The sequence below is a fragment of the Stegodyphus dumicola genome, chromosome 5 (assembly GCF_044657685.1).
Source record: "Stegodyphus dumicola isolate Sdum_Otavi_A_Nest chromosome 5, ASM4465768v1".
Taxonomy (NCBI): Eukaryota; Metazoa; Arthropoda; class Arachnida; order Araneae; family Eresidae; genus Stegodyphus; species Stegodyphus dumicola.
The window spans coordinates 28,246,871-28,254,759 of NC_140772.1; positions in this window are offsets into that span (position 1 = coordinate 28,246,871).

A 7,889-nucleotide genomic window follows, 5' to 3' on the forward strand; every position below is an offset into this window, starting at 1 on the left:
CATTTTCAAAACATGTCGTAGCTTTTTCTTATCAGATTGATTGTTTCTTTCAATACTGGCATATAATTACATAGAATTTTTATCAGATAGTTCAGTTTTATGTTTAAGGCCATTTTCGGTAATTAAGTCAATTAGGATGCAATCACAGCGCTTACGCGAAGCCGAAAATATAGAAAAGGTAAAGTCAAGGGTTAAATTCATCAATTCTAATGAAATGCATTAGCGAAGTATAGTACTGCACTCTTACATAATTTATGAGTAAGCTATTCGTACCAATTGAAATATTTCTTGCATTTAAACTTGTGTTCCAAATTAAGATTTAACTTGAAATTAATGTAGATAATTACTGAGAGCATTAGATTTTTGTAGAGTAGTTTATGTGAGATGAGAACGCTTGGGGTCACGTGATATGAACCGCCGAATCAGGATGTTGAACCATGAAAGCATAGTAAATTCTTAAATTTATGTCTTTTTACAAATTTATTGGCTTTTTATAAAATTTTAAGCGATATTAAAATGTTTATGTCTTCAAAAAAAGAATTCTTAGAACTGACATTTTTTAAATATTTTTTATGTGTATACTGTATGATGTCGCCAATAAAGTCTGCTTGGCGAGATTTGCGCCGGCAAAACGGAAAAGTACCGGACTTTCAGCTCTCTGAATATTTAGAGTGCTCCCATGCCGCACGAACACTATACATTTGCAAACATCCATGCCTTCTCCGGGATGCGTAATGGCAAACCGCACATTGAGTTGATCAATGATAACGAATTTCGCTTACTGCGCATGCTCAGTGGTGTACCGTTGACGTGGGACGAAATACTAGCCACTAAGCTTAAGTAACTCTACACAAGCCTGTTCATCATGAAGGTCTTGTCGACTGTTTATAATTGCAATACTACCCAAATTTGTTTTGTGCTTAATGCATTTGCTTCTGTTCCATTTCTTTTTGGTTTAATTTGTTAAACGTTATATTAAATATCAGTTATTTATGATAATTTCCTTGACTTTAATTGAGTAATTTAAACTGGATTTATTCTTTAATTTATTAGAGCATATATGAATGGAACGTATGATAAATACGCAATTGGCTTTTATTCTTCACAAGTATAATCAATAAAGATTCAGCTAATGTATCTTGTAATGTTTTCTGTTTTGTAATTGTTCTTAAGTGAAAATTTGTGCGTAATTTACAATCGATATTTACATTCTAAGTAATGAAACAACTAACAAGTTTTAAAATCTTGAACTGTTTACGCCCAGATAACAGAATATCAACCACACACCATATTTATCTTCTTTTAAAATTGTACCAAAGTCGTAATTACGCCAAATTCTCTTCTGGGCATGCGCACTATGCGAAATTCGTTTAACATTGATCAACTGAATGTGCAATTTGCCATTACGCCTCTGGGATTTCAAGCCAGGCTCTTCGGTACGACAGTCAAAGTCACTAACTACTATACGGCTGTAGAGAACTCTGCATGATACACGTATACACAGGACCTATATATATATAATTTATCAAAAGGTTCAGTTGAAAGAAAAAAACAGGGCATAGAAAATGTTACCCATCTAGCTTTTAAAGCAAATAATACAACGAAATTGTCAGAAGGAATAAAATTCATTCATTTCATAAAAAATAGACAAATCACTTTAGAATAAATAACAATATGCATGAAGCTAAGATTTGAGTACAGGCTACAGTTGATGAACAGAATATTAAAGCTGTTATAATTTCTGTTAAAAATGAAAATTTATACAAGCAAGAAACAAAATACGGGATTTTGAACCAACTATTCACAAGGAATAAATTTACCGTTTGCAAGGGAACTTAGATTTCCTTTAATGAAATTCGAAATACTGAAATAAGCGTGACAAAATTTGTCCAAATGAAACTGGGCACATCCTCTTACGATATATATATTTTAATATTCATGTTTTAATATTTATTTGGATGCACATCATAATGAGTATTAAATACAAAATAATCTTCATCAGGAAATTCAAACAAACAAAAAAAATCAAACATTTCGTTCGTGTAATGAAATGAATTTAATATACAGTATCGTTTCTATGGAAAAAGCGTTTTAGGTATAGTTCAGATTAAAAAAGGCTGTGTAATTTATACAAACATATAATTGTAACTGAAAGGAGGAAATGAAATAGATGCTAATTGAAAGGATTTTTATTACTGCTTGAATAAGTAAAAAAAATTTCACGGTAAGAAGTGCAAAGTTTTTCAATACCTCTCATAAAGGGTCCTTTTTTCTTCATTTCGGTCTGTCCCCATTATAAAGTCATATACTTCTTGTGCCTTTTTTAACAATTCGTGTAACTTCTGGTACGTTAAAGACTGTTATACGTAAAGACTTGTACGTTCAAGACTTCTTCAATATCGCTACATTCATCGTCAGTTGGTGTTATGAGATCATCTAATTCTTCATTTGTCATTTCACGATCATCATCATTGACTAATTCTTTAATTTCACCTTCCTCCATATCTGAAAATTCTTTGCCGTCTATTGTTTTTGCATTTTGTACGATTTCCTTGACTTTATTTTTAGTCGATGGAAATCTTTTTAAATTGTTGACAACTTCCGGCCATAGCTGATGCCAAGGCCAGCACGCTCAAGAGCATACCAAAAATTTTCAATGGGAATAAGGTACTCGTTAACGACTGTCCAGGTATTCATTAACGGTGTTGCCTTGATGGGAATGGACATATCATCCATCATATAAATGAAGATCAACTGCTAAAGCAGAACGTCTGCACGGTGTCGGGTGATGACTTCATCCCGACACCGTGCAGCCGTCACAGAACCGTCTTTTAACTTTTTCACATGCGCCGAGACACTAATTTTTAGTGTAATGAAAACAATTAGTCAACTATTCTCCCAGCAAGGAACAGAAAAACAAATCGACAGGGTCTGCCATTTCCTCCTCCACATTAAGTAGCAAATTTTATAAGGTACTTTCTCCCTCCTTCTAGCATGCCTTTTAGGTGTAACGGCAACACACTCAGGGCGTATTCGAGAGGTCCAGGTTTGAGTCCCGGTGAGGGCATTGAATATTTTTCACGTTCAAATATCCTTCCATCTTCAAATATACTACAATGGCACCCAATTTAAAAGGTGGTGAACAGTAATTCACCACAACCAGGATTTGGTGATTGAGTGCCCTAATCCCCAGTCGCCCTTTAAAAGGAGAAGTATATAAGGTGTTTTCTCCTTCCTTCCAATATGCCTTCGTGGTGTAACGGTAGCACACTCGGAGTGTATTCGAGAGATCCAGGTTTGAGTCCCAGGGAGGGCATTGAACATTTTTCACGTTTCCAGCTTCAATAAAACCTAATGACTCTACGACTTTACATCTCAACAGTAACTAAATTTTGTTGAGCCTTAGTTAATGTAATGAACGTGTGTGACTTATATCTCCCAGCAACCAGGAAAAGGTTAAGGATGTAGCGCTGCGTGCGATACCCCATTGGAATACCAGCCCACACCACGATGCTGCCAACTTTGAATGGATGATATTCAATATGATGTTCTCAGCCTAATCCCTAGCGCTTCATTCTCCCCATATCCTTACACGCTTCTCATCTGATTCGACAGCAAATCTGGACTCGTCCATAAACAGGTCTTTGAGACAGTCACAGATCTCGAAGACGTTCATTTTAATCTTGCCCCTCTGGATTTGCGGTTAGTGGAAAAAACATTTGGTACTCAGCATAATCCCTTCATATGAAGCCTTCAAGCACTGTGCTGGCAGACACTTTCTTATTAAGTGACGCATTATCTTATTAAGTGCTGCAACCATTGATGTAACAATTGAGGAGGTCGTAATTCAATCCACTTGATAACTATAGAAATATACTGATCTTCAAAAGGGGCAGTAACCCTTGGTCAACCGGGCACAAGTCTCCAGACAGTTGCTTGACTTGATCGAAATTATTTACACGTTCGAGAATTTGCCGATTTGAACGGTTATCCAACTTTAAATTGTCCGATGTCAGGGCTACCTATTTGCCATTAGTCTTCTGTCAGCAACAGAAATACGAATATCATCACAAATTATCTTACGAAAGTTATAAACACCATATCAGTATTTAAATGAACCTCCTGAAACTCTTCAGGATGCTGGCGTCTTCAACAACTGCCTAATTAGAATTTGTTCAGATAGCAATCGTCACTGGGTATAGTATGCGCGATTTTCAACCACTCAAATTCAACTACGCTTTCGAAAGTTGCTAATTTTGGAAACCAACATATAAATAATACTGATATTTGGTATATTTTGGATTAATTATGCTTATGCTACATAATATTTGTCTTCAGAAAAGGTCAAGATAGAAGGAACAATTTCTAAGACTACCACTCTCACATACAGGATTACATAAAGGATTCTATTATTTAGTGGAAATGGTCATGTTTGAAAGGCAATGTTAAATCCCAATGTGTATTTATGTTATCAGAAATACTGATTACTCTTAGAAGTAGTCTTTTAGATAAGTGGCCATCAAAAGAGGGTTCAATGCATGATTAACAAGTTCAGACACTCTTAAATGATTCACTTTGTTAAACCAACAGGCAGAAAATAGCACCCTCATATCTGCTGGTAGCATATTCCAAAGCCTGCTGCATTTACATGAAACTGCAGTTAACATTAATGGTATGCATAATACTCATGAAATATACATAAATATTGTAAGCCTTCCAGTTCAGCTTCAGTTTTTATTCCAAAAATAAGGAAATGGACATTGTAGTAGAAAGAAAGCTATTTCGGCAACAGCAGTTTCTCTTTTTCAATTCTTTCAATTTTTTAGCATGTGCATCATTTGGCATTTTGCCGAGAGTGTCACAAATTTTACTTTGGATTAACCCTCTAAATGGCTATGGGTTTGGCCCTGGACACCTAAAGTCCTTAAAAAGGACAAGAGTAATTTGCGTTTTCTTAATTCTAAAATGGCCCTTTCAATTTGTACCTTGACTCCTTTTCTTGCAATATATATGTACTATTGTAATTATCTGGATATGTTAAGATGCATATCTGTGTACTTAAAGAAATCATAACTAATATTTTGTTGTGTTGTGACTAATCTTGCTTGTCTGATATCAGAACAAGCCCATAAAATTCACCTGGTAAGGAGGCAATATTGCACCTGTTGTTGGCAAGACTCTGGGGCACTGTACAGGTGATAGTATGGCTTTGCTCAGTTTCACTCCCAGTTTTGAAGGGCAGCACCCAAGGGGAATTGGTCCAACGGTCTCCCACCCTCTTCCCCTATCACCAACTTCTTGAGAGGACATTTGGCTCGCCGCATAATCAGAGTGGCCCCATGCCACACAGACATTATACAATTACAAACATCCATGCCTTCTCTGGGATTCAAACCCATACCCTTCAGTATGGCAATTAAAGTCAGTAACCACTACCCCGGGTTGGTGGCACTAATATTTTTGAACATATATATATTGTTGGGCAATTTAGAGGGCTAAAAATTATTTCTCTCAGCTGTGCTCATATTTTATGAGTAAAATACAATTTCTCACTTCCACTACATAATCAAAGATGTCCACAGACAAAAAGAACTACATTTTCTGCTCTTTCACTGTCAGTTTTGCTAAGCAATACTATGGGAGAAATTAAAGATAATATGTATGAGACTAACAACAGCAATATTAATGGTGAACTGAAAAACAATCATATATTCAAGTGACCTGCCTTAATGAGATTTCCGAAAATCACTAGCAAATTTTAAGTCAATACTAAGAAATCTGATTAATGCACACTAAGATTAAATATAATTTTAAGAAATAGTTTTCAATTATTTATGTCATTTTTGTGATCAGATTTTTTCCACTAAGTCAATTTGAGCTCTTAATATCCTCCAAATTTAAACACGCTTGTTAAAATTTCTTGGTATATAAATGAAAATATACAATGCTAGCTTAACAAAAAAAAAAAAAAAAAAACCGGTTGCTTCACTAACCAAACTTGCATCTGAAGACTAAACTGTATTTTTATACTAAGGAAGGTAAATGAAAAATTTTATGTTGTGTAGATTGGCAACAGTTCTTTGAGAAAAACAGATTTCTCTGTAACTTGAAAACAATAAGTATAATCTATTTAAATAGCTCGGAATGTTCAATCATATAGCCAGAATATCATATTCAGTAGAAATCAAGAGTATTTAACTTCAATAAATCAAAGTTTCCAGTACAATAAATTGAGTGACAAAACGCAGAATTTAAAGTTAAATAAATTGAGTGACAAAACGCAGAATTTAAAGTTAAATAAATTGAGTGACAAAACGCAGAATTTAAAGTTAATGCTAACTTATCTCAGTAAATAAAATTTTTAAATAGCTGAAATTTTTTGGAAATAATAGCTGAAATTATCAGTTTCAAATATATGAAGTTATTATACACTCATGCCCAAAATTATCTTTGCATATATAAAATCAGGGATTTCTCAGAAAGTGAACTATAATTTTATGAATTAGTGTGGAATGATACATAAAATCATAAACATATAAATACAGAGAAAAACATTAAGAGCACTGCATATGATATAAAACTGTAGCATGAAATAATAAAAATGGTAATAATATGTTACAAGCAGAGTTCATGAAAAGGGGGGAAAGAACTCAGGGGGGAAATTAAGGTTTGTGAACTAAGTACGGAATGTGATCTCACTTGACTTCAAACACATCCCAATGTGTTTTCATGCTGGCAACAATGTTCTTATCCACAGTTTAAAAAATTAAATAGCATTCCTCCAGAATATGGTCTTTAGGGCATTTACATATCTACGAGGAGGATGTCTCTGTGCAACTACTCTTTCAAGATACTCCCATAAGTTGTCAATCAGGTTAAGATCAGGAGATTTTGCTCAATGTGGATGAACTTTATTGTTCATAAATAAAGGTTCAGATTCAATATGCACCTCTGAAGTCTTACATAAGGTTCTAAGAGCTCATCTCAATATCTGCAGGCACTCACGTATCCACTATTAATAGTGTAGATGACTGTACACCCATATATCATTATTCCTCCTCATAGCAGCATACCTGCATTACTGAAATGGTCATGCTCCTTAATGTTTGAAGGAAAATTTTGTATTCTTTACTACCTTCAGTTATAAACACATTTGGAATCAGATATTAAAATCAACCTCGACTCATCATTACAGAAAACATGAGACCACTGGTGGTTACTCCAATTCTGATGCTCTCTGCATCAATTTAAGTAAAGTTTCTTTTGTTGTGAACAATGAAACAAATACCCTTGGCTTTCTGGCATAAAGGCTTTTCCACTAAGCATTTGTTGTACAATTTCCTGTGATACAACAGGCTTCAGTGATGACTGCAAACTCTGAACTTAATTTCCAAGCGATAGATTTCCTGTTATGATTGGCAGTTACTGCCAGATATCAATTTTAAGAAGTTATTATTTGTTTATGAACTTGTCCAGCCTTCCTTATAACAATTCCAGAATAACGAAATTGTTTCCATAGCAGAGAAACTGTCAGTCTTGAAATATTCACACATTTCACTACTTCCACGATTATCTACGCTACTTCTTAATGGCCAATAATTTACCACTTCACAGATTCATCCAAATGAAAATGTTTTGAGTCCTTACTCACTGAAATCAAATGCTGTATTCCAGAAATTCATTCAGATATTCACTTTGTGCAAAGAACTTGATTTACTGTCAGGTGCAAGTCACAAAACCATCTGATCACTTTTGATTGGATATTGCTATTCAGGCTTGTCTTTCACACATTCACTACAAAAATGGATTACATTAATTGGGTATTTCATGGAATATCATTGTTTTAGTGTATGCAAAGATAAATTTGGTCATGAGTGTATTATGGCAAA